General features: G+C 45.1%; 1 protein-coding gene across 3 annotated transcripts in view; it reads left to right on the forward strand.

The window, feature by feature from the left end:
• The first annotated feature begins 23 nt into the window (after positions 1-23).
• The window catches only part of RAB27A (RAB27A, member RAS oncogene family), a 69,999-nt gene continuing 58,043 nt past the window's right edge, over positions 24-11,979 (forward strand). For 2 of the 3 annotated variants that reach the window (XM_006764957.2, XM_006764955.2), the window contains exon 1: positions 24-181. The gene's annotated coding sequence lies outside the window, so the exon portion shown is untranslated. The remainder of the gene's footprint in view (positions 182-11,979) is intronic. The other variant, XM_006764956.2, reaches the window with a different exon arrangement.

The following is an 11,979-nucleotide window of genomic DNA, read 5'->3' on the forward strand; positions in this document are numbered from 1 at the left end:
GGTCCTGGTCCTGGGGCTGGGCTGGGCTGGGCTGGAGGCTGCGGCTGCTTCTCCGCTGGCCTCGGGTGGCCGAGCCTGCCAGGAAAGTTGCTTTGCTGCTGACCCAGGCCCTGGATGGCCGTCGCACAGACCCCACGATGACAGCTGGCCGGACCCGGACCGAGGTCTGCTTGGGCACGAGGTGCTGATGCAGGCTAGTCCTAGGTTGGGATGGGGGGCTGAGGTCAACTCCGGTGGCATCCAGGTGCGGGGGTCCCCATCATGGGGGAGGAACTTCACTGGGAGGAGAGGAGGAAGGTCCCGGGCCTCCTGCACTGACCTCTAGTTCTTTGCTCCCTTTGGCTGTTTTCGGGTGAATTATGGAACGTCTTTGCAACAGCTTTGTTGGTCTGGGTCTGGACGGCAAACTGGCGGGTGGGAGAGGGTTCCCCTTTCTCCTGTCGGTCAGCCAGAAAGTCTACCTGGCAGCCAGGCTCTCAGTATTGGCTGGCGGTAGTACTGTTGTGGTGACAGGTTTCCAAACTATTGCCAAAGGCTTGTCTCTGTCCCAATAGATCACAGTTAAGCAAAGTCAGGCCCGAAGTGAAGGAAATCTTGTGAGCTCTTGACTTTGCATTCCCAGCCTCTGGTTCCTACTGGCTACCTGGGCCACAGGCCTCAGCCCCTTCTGCCACAGTGTCTCCCCTTCCTTACCTCTGTGGGCTAACAGCTGTTTTCCCTGCTGGATGGCTTCTCCCTTTATGGCTGGCTCCTCAATCAGATGTTGGGAGGAGCGAGTAGTGTTATACCATGTAAGTTTTCTATAATTGTTGCTGATTTAATTTGTTGGTGCTTCACTGTTCCTTTCTTTTTCTTCCTTTTCTTAAAAACTTGCTTGGGGGGGCGGAACACAGTCTGGAAAACAGGGTTTCTGTAGGTGGTTGGAAATGAATAAAGGTTAATATTAATGCTGAAAGAGCTTGACTGAGGATCATTCTTTTCTGTATTATTATTTTTTAATCCTCCCCCGAGGATATTTTTTTCCATTGATTTTTAGAGATAGTGGAAGGGAGAGGGAGAGACAGAGAGAAACACTGATGTGAGAGAGACACAGCGATTGGTTGCCTCCCGCATCGTCCCCCCGCCCAACCCCACCACCACCAGGGCTGGGAGCCTGCAACCGAGGTACATGCCCTTGACCAGAATCGAACCTGAGACCCTTCAGTCCACAGGCCAACACTCTATCCACTGAGCCAAACAACCTATTTTACGTTGCTTTTCATTACCACTTTCTTCCTTTCCTCCTTTTCATAATTTCCATGGCCTGCCTTGATTTTGAATTTTAATAAAGTATAATTTATTTAATTTTTTTCTTTTGTTGCTTGTGCTTTCGGCGTCAAATCTAAGAAAACATTGCCAAATCTAAAGTCATGAAGACTTATGTCTGTGTTTTCTTCTAAGAGTTTTATAGTTTTAGCTCTTACATTTTAATCTTTAACTCATTTAAAGTTAATTTTTGTATATGATATGAGGTTGGGGTCCAGCTTCATCCTTTTGCTTGTTGAAATCCAGTTTTCTAGCACCATTTGTTGAAAAGACTATTTTCCCCCCTTTGAATGGTCTTGGTGCCTCTGCTGAAAATCAATTGACTGTAAATGTGAGAGTTTATTTCTGACCTTTAAATTCTGTTCCGTTGACCTATATGTCTATCCTTATTCTAGTACCATACTGTCTTGATTACTGTAGCATTGTAGTAGTTTTGAAATTGAGAAGTGTGAGCCTTCCCACTTTGTATTTTTTTCAAGATTATTCTGGCTATTCTGCATCCCTTGAATTTCCATATGAAATTTAGATTCTCAACTCTACTGCTTGGGTTTTGTAACAGATGTAAGGGTTTTGGAGTGGGCAGGAGCCTGTGGGCACCCTCACACTTTACAGTCTATTCTCAACGGATCAGCTAAAGACACTCACTCCCTGCTCAGACTCTCCAGTAGCCTTTTATCTCAGAAGAAAACCAAAGTCTCATCATGGCCTACATGCCCCTTACATGGTATGGGGCTTCATTTTCTTTTTTTAAATATATTTTTATTGATTTCAGAGAGGAAGGGAGAGCGAGGGAGAGATAGAAACACCAAAGATGAGAGAGAATCATTATTTGACTGCCTCCTGCGCGCCCCCTACTGGGGCGCAACTTGGGAATGTGCCCTTGACTCCAATCAAAACTGGGACCCTTCAGTCTGTCGGCCAACACGATATCTCCTGAGCCAAAGCAGCGAGGGCTTCATTTTCTATTTCGCTCTCCTTTGCTTACGCTGCTTTAGCCAGGCACACCTCCGGAGCTTTGCACTTGAGGTTTCCTTTGCTTGAAATGCTCTTTCTTCAAATGTCTGCGTGGCCTTCTCACTCATTTCATTCAGGTCAAAACCCATTTCTGTATAGAGCCCTTCTTGAACCATCCCATTGAAAATAGCATCCCTCACCCCTCCCATCATTTTCTGCTCCCTTACCTTACCTTATTTCTCTTTAGTATCTCTAATACTGTTCTCTCTCTCTCTCTCTCTCTCTCTCTCTCCTCTCTCTCTCTCCTCTCTCTCTCTCTCTCAATATTTGTCTCCCATTGGTTGACTACAAGTTCCACGAAGGTCAGGAATTTCTCTTCTTCACTATGGCATGCATAGCATTTAGAATGGTTTCTGGCACATAGTAAGCACTCAAAAATGTATTGAATGATTGAAAAGGAAACGGGAGAATAAGAAATGGTATCGCTTTGCTATTTCTTCCTATTTTATCTAAGAGAAGCAATGTCCATAGCTATGCTAACATCTCTCTCCTCTTCTACACTCATGTTATCCCCAAGAATGGCTTTACCCTCCTTGGAAAGGGAAAGGGCAAGCAAGTAGAAAGATGAGGGCTCTGTTCTTTCCACAGTGGCCGTGGGGAGCCCTCTTCCCTGGAGCCCAGAGAACTTGGGTCAGGGCATTCAGTGCTGTCTCCAGTGATTCCATCTCTTATGCATGTCTAAGGGGAGAGAGAATTCCTTGGAAATTCAAGAAAAGAGAAATTCATTTTTGGAGGAATACTTTGTACTGCAATGAATTAATCTTTCTCTGGCATCCACCTGAGATTGCCAGCTTGGAAACTCATTTTGACATTTAATTGTGAGACTGATCCGCTAACGAGGCACCTGACATTTAATTAAATGACTACTTTAGACTGTCAACTGTTTATGTGTATGTCCTTATTTCTGTGACACATTGTAATATCCTGGAGGCCAGGCATGACCTCAGCTCATTTTTGAGGCTTATACTGCAAGGTATCTTAGACAAAAGGAGTGTTCAATGAACTCTTGTTGAATGTAGACCACACATTTAATTTTTCTTAGCCAATAGCTCCAAGCAGCTTGTTTTAGTCCAGCTCATCCTGCTACTGCTGATGGAGCAGTACTGGCTGCAGTTGAATGGGCTTTCCTGCTGCTCTTTCCCAGAAAGAATGGAGTTAATTGGCTTGCAGTGTATGGTAATTAACCTTTTACTTTATTTTTAAAATTGAATCTGCCTTCCATTGTGATTTAAACCTATCTTAGAATGTGCCTATTTATATCTTCACTGCAGTGTGAAAAAGGATTATTTTTACATATGTGTGATATATATATATTTTCCCTAATAAATTATGATAGGTTTGATATCTCCTGAAAAACAAAACAGGGCTTGCATGTTTAAAGTGTGAGACCCTATTTAACTAGATGGAGGGAATCCTTTCACATTGTATATGTATATCAAATCCCCCACGATGTACGCTTTAAGTAACTTACAATTTTATTTTTACTTTTAAAAATAAATTGTAATTTCACATGTCCACTATACCTCAATAAAGCTGAAATTTTAAAAAAAGCGCGTGAGCCCCCGAGAAGCAGGATTGGCTTGCCATTGTTAAAACAAGCTTGCCTTCTGCGGAGGGTCATTTTCCCTTTCACCGCCTCCCCCCCTGAAGCCGGTGCTGTATTTGCTTGGGTCATGTTTGTTCCTCTGCCTCTTGGTCAGGAAGCTTGAGTTTATGATCTGGTTTCCCTTAAGCTGATTACCTTGGGAGCAGACGTGAGCTCTGAGTTGGAGGAAGAGATAAAGGGTGTGGAATTAACTCTCCGTCCATAGGGTGAGATGTGTGGAGCAGGGAGCATCCAGCTTGTTCTGGCCTCCTGTCTGCTCATGCAGGACAGGGGGGCACGCCCGTTCTTTGTCTTGTATCGGTGAGGCCCGACACGCAGTGTATATACTGCCTCCTTTACTCAAGAAGAGTGTTGAAAGTTATTCCTCTTTTCCTGGTGTGTGTGTGTGTGTGTGTGTGTGTGTGTGTTTGTCCCTATACATGCTATTCTTGAGAAGGTCTCCCATTGAGTGCCTCAGCCACTCTTAGAACCACCCATATGTATGGAATCAATTTTTAAAATTGAACTTTTAATGTGGGGTCAGAGGTAGGGTGCAAGATTTAGCAAAAAAAAAAATTGCATTTTGGATAAACAATGAATACTTTATTACTGTAAGTATGTTCCATGCCATATTTGGGACATATTTGTATTTTTAAAGTGTCAGCTTTTATGAAATGCAAATTTAACTGTGTCTTGTATTTAATCTGGTCACCTAGTCAGGTCAACCCATGTTTATGCACAGGAAATGCAGGGATCATGATAATGTGCAGAGAATGACTAAGCTCATTTTGGTGACTGCACCTGTGTCCAATTTAAGGACAGAGAGGACTCGTAAACTCAAAAGTATTAGAAGGAGACAGAATTTGGAGGCTATAGTCCGGCCCTCCAACGGTCTGAGGGACAGTGAACTGGCCCCCTGTTTAAAAAGTTTGAGGATCCCTGCTCAAAAGTATTAGAAGGAGACAGAATTTGGAGGAGATTTAGTTTTGCTCTAGATTTTTGTAGTAAGGAAATTCACATTCAGAGACATGAAGTCACTCTGTAAGATCACACAGTTAGTGGCAGAGCCAGAACTGGGACCCTAGGTCTGTGGCTGGTCTACTGCACAGTGTCTTCCATTACGAGATCCGGTATAAATTGCTTATGTTTTCCTGTTGACCCACCCCCGCGCGATTACTCCGATGTCATGCTCTCCTCCAGTCCCCAGATCCAATATGTTGCAATCAAAGCCATTCTCAGGAGACACCCTTGACTGTCTTTGAGGGCCACCACTTGGTTGTATTTCCTTCTACGTGTTTTTAGTCCTTGTAAGGGCCTGTTAATATTTTTGTCCCTTTTGAATTTTTATTGTAGGATGTTTTGATTAAGGTGGACTGAGAGTAATTCCACAATAGCCAAGTATGGTCTTATTGAAAGCCTGCTTGCTCTGCATGGCCCACTCCTATGAAACTCCTCATTACTCTGTATTTTGGTAGAATAAATATGGCAGATAGGTGGTAACCAATGTAGGTAGATATATGTGACTTGCCTCGTTTACTCGAGAGGAGTGTTGAAAGTTATATGTGACTTGCCCTTTAGAGATGGGTTATTTTATTATTATTATAAGGTCATTTGTATCTATTTAGGAAAGTTGCCCTGAAAATGAACATGTGTTCTCTGACCGCCACTAGAATACCATATTCCAGGGCCACTAATTTTGTTTTTTCATAGCTTTGTTGATTAATTCATATAAAGCCTTACCAGCTGCCAGGTCAAAGCATAATAATAAAATTGGTTGCCAAGAGACTAAAACATCTGTTTGTTCTTGTTAACTGCAGTTTCTCTATCTTGCCCTGATCTCACCACCTGGGCGGCTGATCCAGTCTTATCTAGCTTGGCTGGTTATGTATCTCTTGTGTATTTATATCATTAAAAGCATATACAGGGTCTCAATCAGCAAACTAAAGGTGACAGTGAGGTATTTTTATTGTTGTACTACCCCTAAGGTGGGAAAAATGACACATATAGAAATAGGTCATGATTTAAATGTTCCTTTGAGATACCTAAGAATTTTAAAATATAATCCATGGTCATGGTTGGGACTTCTTTGTTTCTTGCAATATGTGAATTTTTTCATAATGAGTCTCACCACTGCAAGGGGTGGCCCCTAGAATGAGTGAAAGCGTTCAGCAGCCCTTGGAAAGATAAGGTCAGATACTGGAGGCCGAACGTGGCCCAACAGGCTGCTGGCCGTGCCTGCGGGGCTTCTGTCACCGGGGCCTGGCAGCTCCCACTGCCCCTGCTCTGCTTCCGCGCGGAGGGCTGGGAAGTGGGCTGTGGTGTTTGCTCAGGGAGTGACTCACTCTGGTTCCGGAGCTCCTGCTTGATTGTAGAGGAGCGACATAGCTGGGAGTTAGTAGTCTGGTTTGTAGGCTCCAATAGTGCTGCTAATTAACTATGTGATATTACACCAGTGCTTCTTAATCGGGGCTGGTTTTGACTCCCTCACGCCTAGAGACCATTTGGCAACGTCTGCAGACATCTTTGATGGTCAAAAATACAAAATGTTACTTCTGGCATCTAGTGGGTGGAGGCCAGGGATGCTGCTGAGCGTCCTACAGTGCGCGGGCAGCCCCTCAGGCCAAAGCGTTATCCTGCCCAAGGTGCCAGCGGTGCGGAGGCTGAGAGCAGCTTCCCGCTTACACACTCCCTCCGTCATGTGAGGTCTCTAACCCTAACCGCACCCCTGTTGTCTTTCTGATCTCTCCCTCGCCCCAAGCCTAAGTCCTTACATGTGGCGAAGGGCCCAATACTGAGAACCACGGCCCTCAGGCCCCCCGTGGAGTGAGGTCCTTGAGGAGGAGCCAGGTTGGCTGTTTGAGAGGAGTGGGCCTGTGTCAGCCTGTCCATAGGGAGTAAGAGCCCGCTGCCCGGTGACTCAGCAAAGGCGGAGGGGAGAGGGCTGCCGGACCACAGAGCGCGCTGTGACTGAAGGTTTGGTGCCTCAATTCCTGAGACCTGTACCCTCAGCACCTCAGGCGATGAGCTCTTAGATGAGCAGGCGTGTCTACTTCCCAACGTTCCCGCTGGCCAGAGGTGCCCCGGGCACCAGAGTTTCCCAAGGAAATAGTAAGACTGCACGGTTTCTTTATTAACACCTGTTCCCTGCTTAACCAGAGCCTCTGGGAAATTAAAAGTCAATGACAAAAACCTCTACCCTGAGTCATCAGCTCATTTTGCCACTTAGATTAGGAAACCTCACTTATTACTCTTACAGCATCACACAATTCAAGGGCCAGTAGGCACCTCAGAAACCTCACAGTGCAGGCTCCCCTCCCCCTCAGAGGTTCAGAGCTGCGCCCAAGGTCACATGGCTAACCGATGGCAGAGAAGGTTTTAGAAGACACATCTCCGGGTTCCCCATGTGCTGTTTCTATATCCTTATGCTAAGATTTCTTGACTGTAACCAGTTGTCAGGTGGGCAGTCCAAAATTGTGTTGCTTTGTTGTTCAAAGGAAGTGACTTTCAGATGGAACATTACCAACAACCAGTGTCTTATCACAGGAAGGGAAACAAGTGGGTTATGATATCACCAGGAATATCTTGGTGCCACTATGATTATGTGCCAGATACCGGATAAAGGCCATCATTTCTTGCTTGTCTTGGTGCTTTTCTGGTGCCATTCTTTTTTTATTTTATTTTTCTTTAAATCTTTATTGTTGAGATTATTACAGATGTCCCTTTTCGCCCCCATAGCTTCCCTCCATCCAGTTCCCACCCCACCCCAGGCCCTCAGCACCTTACTGTCTGTGTCCATAGTCTTTTGCCATTCTTGCCTCTGTCATGCACTCCTCCCCCAGCCCATTCCTCACGCAAAACCAGTGCTCTTTAAAAGATATACATCAGGCCCTGACCGGTTTGGCTCAGTGGATAGATAGAGCATTGGCCTGCAGAATGAAGGGGCCCAGGTTCGATTCCGGTCAAGGGCATGTACCTTGGTTGCAGGCACATCCCCAGTAGGGGGTGTGCAGGAGGCAGCTGATCGATGTTTCTCTCTCATCGATGTTTCTAACTCTCTATCCCTCTCCCTTCCTCTCTGTAAAAAAACCAATATAATATATTAAAAAAATATATATACATCAGATCATATCCTTCTTCTGTTTCAAATTCCCCAGTCGCTTCCCACTGCAGTTGGTGTAATATCCACATGTTCTACCCGTGGTCTGTGAGGGTTTGTGATCTGAGCCCTGCCGGCCTCTGTGATGCCCCTCATCCTATGTAATTCCTCATTTGTCTTACACATTGGGTTTTTAAAAAATTTTTTATACTGAAACCAGAATGTCAGTTTATTGATACATGAGAAAAGGAACTGTTAAGCAGTTTCTTTGCTTTGAGAACTAATGCACTCACTTCCTGCAGTAGAAACTCCATGGGAAGCAAATATAAAAGGAGGTTCTTTAGTAAGCACAGACTCAGGGCACAGGGACTTAGAAATCAAAAAGATCAGAGAGCTTTCATGCTGGAAGAGGCCTGCAAGATCACCGTGGTAATGGGTCCTCAAAACTGGCTGCCCAGGAAAATCACACAGGGAGATTTTATTTAAAACACCCACAAAAAGCAACGCAGGTCCAGTCCGTCAGAAATTCTAATTTTTTAGATTTAGCGTTAGGTCTGGGGAACCCATGTTTTATTTTAAATGCTGCTGTAGTGATTGATAGTGCATAACCGGTTTAGGAACCTGTGACCAAGCCCACCGCTGTTGCCAGTGAATAAACTGAGGCTCGGAGAAGCCATGGCCCTCACACAGGGCCACCCATCTAGTGAGCGGGCAGAGGCACTCGCCTCTCCCAGTCTGCTCTCCGTGCTTCTCAAAAAACAGCGTGAATGCTAAGTGAAATAAGTCAGACAGAGAAAGACAAATGCCAGATGATTTCACTTACTTGTGGAATCTAAAGCACAAAATAAACAAAATAGAAACCGAGTCATAGATACAGAGAACAGACTGATGGGGAAGTTGGTGGGGGACTGGGTAAAAAAGGTGAAGGGATCAAGAAGTACAAATTGGTAGTTACAGAACAGTCACCGAGACAGCAGTGGGGATCTAGTCAATAATATCATCATAACTATTTGTGGCACCAGCTGGGTACTTGAAATATCAGGGAGTCCGCCCTGCAAGTACATGATTGTCTACACACCATGCCTTAAACTAGTCCAGAATAATATTGAATGCAAATTGAAATTGAAAAATAAAAATTGAGAAGAAACACAGTAAGAAAGATTCTCCGGAACAGAGGCAGCACAGCCTCGGAAACTGCTGGTTTATTACTTTTCTCTTTACTTACATGTAACTAACCCGTCGGGTGTCAAACAGGAAATGCAGACAGCATAGTTTTCTTGTTTTGTTACCAGGTGTCAGATCAGTTAGATTTTCGATCCTGGGGCTGTAGAGCGATGATCACAGTGTGGTTCTGGGCTCAGCACGGTCGGCACGCTCTGAGAACTTGTTAGAAATGCAGATTCGCAGCTCCATCCGAGACCTGCAGAACCTGAAGCTCCGGAGATGGGGCCCGGTCTGGTTTAAAGCCGTCCAGGCGATTCTGACGCAAGGCGAGGCCTGAGAACCACTGTCCCCCAGACAGTTTACAAGTCAACCAATGGTTAGAGCGGCTGGCCTTGGCTTTTTCCTTGGTGACTCATTAAAGTCAAGGCTTTAACTTAAGCCAACCATCTGCTTTCCCTGATGACATTTATTCAAAGCAGGGGCGATAGTTATAAACCTCCCTTAGAACGCCATGCACACAAGAGGAGAGGGGATGGGTTACCACTATTGAACACCTGCTGTGGGAGGCACCATGCTGGAGGCTCTTACGTGTTATCTCCTTTCACTCTCATCACCATCCTGCTATGGAGGTGTGATTATTCCTCTTGTACGGATTTGGAATCTGAGACTGGACGTGGTTAAACGTGGGCTTCCCTTCAGGTTATCTGCCCAGCTCTCGTTGCATATGTTGCTGTTTTCTCCCTAGAGCAGCTGCTCTCACACCTTGTGCATCACCAGGCATCCCCTCAGACGCTTGTTATAAATGCAAATGCCCGAATGTCCCTCTCAAAGATCCTAGTACAGAGGCTTGGGTGGGACTCAGGACTTTGGATTTCCATCAGGTGATCACCTAGGTGACCCATCTGCCAGAGGCATCAGACCAGACTTGGAGAAATTCTGTCCGGGGTCCGTTCATCCTTACCCATTGGTTGGACCAGATGCCCCTCAAGGCTCCTCTGAGGGCCTGTGGTTCTCCAGGGTTCCACGCTCCCAGGCCTTGGGCCCTGGGTGGGAACGTTGGCAGAGGAAACATGAGCACGGGAGGAGGGGGCTTGGAGCTCATATAGAGAAGTGTCTCTCGTGATGGCTCTTCATGTTCTCTCTGTTGCCTCCTGGAGGGTTCCCAGCCCATATCTTGGCTTTGAGTAACTTGTGATGCTTTCCGTTATCTACCCCTAATTGTGCAACTTTCCTTATGGCAGCCTCACCCTTGTGTTGTGGGGTGCACAGATGTAATTTTCTCCAGGCTGTAATTCATATCTATTGAGTACTGAGTTACTTCCGCTTTTGAGGTATTTCATCTGTTTGATAAGAGCCTTTATTTTTTAGGGGTAGAATTGACATATTTAGTGAGTGAGTTGTCAGTCCACTAGGAGACAATGATTTGGTGCCATTATGACGGGAAAAAGTATGTGCAACTTTAAAAAAACAATTTCAGGTCTGATGCCTGATGTCCTTTGTGAGGTGGCATGCTGATTTCTGTCTGGAAGCTCAGAAGCAGCTACTGACATAAATACTCTTAAGACTTGGGTTGTGTGAAAGAGAAAATGTGTGTCAAAAGATGGTGGACAGCTGGCCTTTGCCCAGTGCAGAAGTCAGAAATGTTGAAATATTAGGTTCCTTTAATATGTCTTGGTTCCTGAACAAATTGTGTAGGACAAGAGTGGAAGACAATTCATAAGAGCAAACATTTCAGCTTGCCAGTAAGAAAATAACCAAGGTACAGCTTAGGTTTCTAATAATACTTTGTTTGCCACTGATGTTAGAGTTGATAATAACAGGATAGTAGCTACCATTTATTTAGAGCTTACTATGTGTCAGGTATTATATAAAATCCTCTCATTTAATCCTCAGCAGACTTTCGAAGTAGATATTAGCCTTCATTTTATAGATGATGAAACAGGCCCGAAAGGATGAAGGGGCTTGCCCAGCGCTGGGGTTTCCAGGGACTCAGGACTGGCAGGGCTGAAACTCCGTCAGCTCGTCCTGGGTAACCTGGGATGATACTAAATTATTACAAGATAATCCTGTTATTATCCGTTCCCCAGATGAGGAAACTGAGGCACAGACAGGTTAGGTAACTTGCTGAAGGTCACACCGTCAGCGAGTGGCATAGCTGAGATTCAAAGCCAGAGAGCCTGTTTCCAGAGCCTGGTCCTCAACATCCCGCTTCAATGGGGGTCCGTCCTAGACCCTGAGCACAGCAAGTTTGTGATGTTTATTGTGATATCCCGAATCAGCTGAGAACAAAGAATATTAAAGTACAGGCATTCATTTTCTTTTGTATTAATTAAACATTTTTTTTAATCAAGATTACACATGGACATAGCTCTACAAAGCCGGTTGCAAAAAAAAAACATCAGAGTCCCCTCCCCCAGCTCATTTCCTGCTGCGGAGAGTCATCCGCTTTCAATTCTTACAGCTAGTTGACTCTTGCTGGTAGTTGCAGCCTCTGTCTTTAAATGACATACTTATATTTATATGGTTGATTATTTTCAGTTTTAGGCATTACCTATTGACACTTTACTATGGAAGAAGAGAATTTTAGCTTGTTCTCTACCTACCTCTACTACACTTGTGTACCATTCCCATCCCCTCCTTCATCCCACGGCACATCCTAGTTTTAGTTAGATCAGTATGTTGTTGGCTCCTTTTATCTTTAGGCCTTCCCTCCTGGGTTGGGCAGATTGTCCAGAGAAGATCATTTGAACATGGTCGGTGGAGAATGCCTGCATTCTGGAAGTCATTGCATGGGTGGGTGGTGGTGGTGGGGGAG

The sequence above is a fragment of the Myotis davidii genome, unplaced genomic scaffold (assembly GCF_000327345.1).
Source record: "Myotis davidii unplaced genomic scaffold, ASM32734v1 scaffold1421, whole genome shotgun sequence".
In the NCBI taxonomy this organism is placed as follows: domain Eukaryota; kingdom Metazoa; phylum Chordata; class Mammalia; order Chiroptera; family Vespertilionidae; genus Myotis; species Myotis davidii.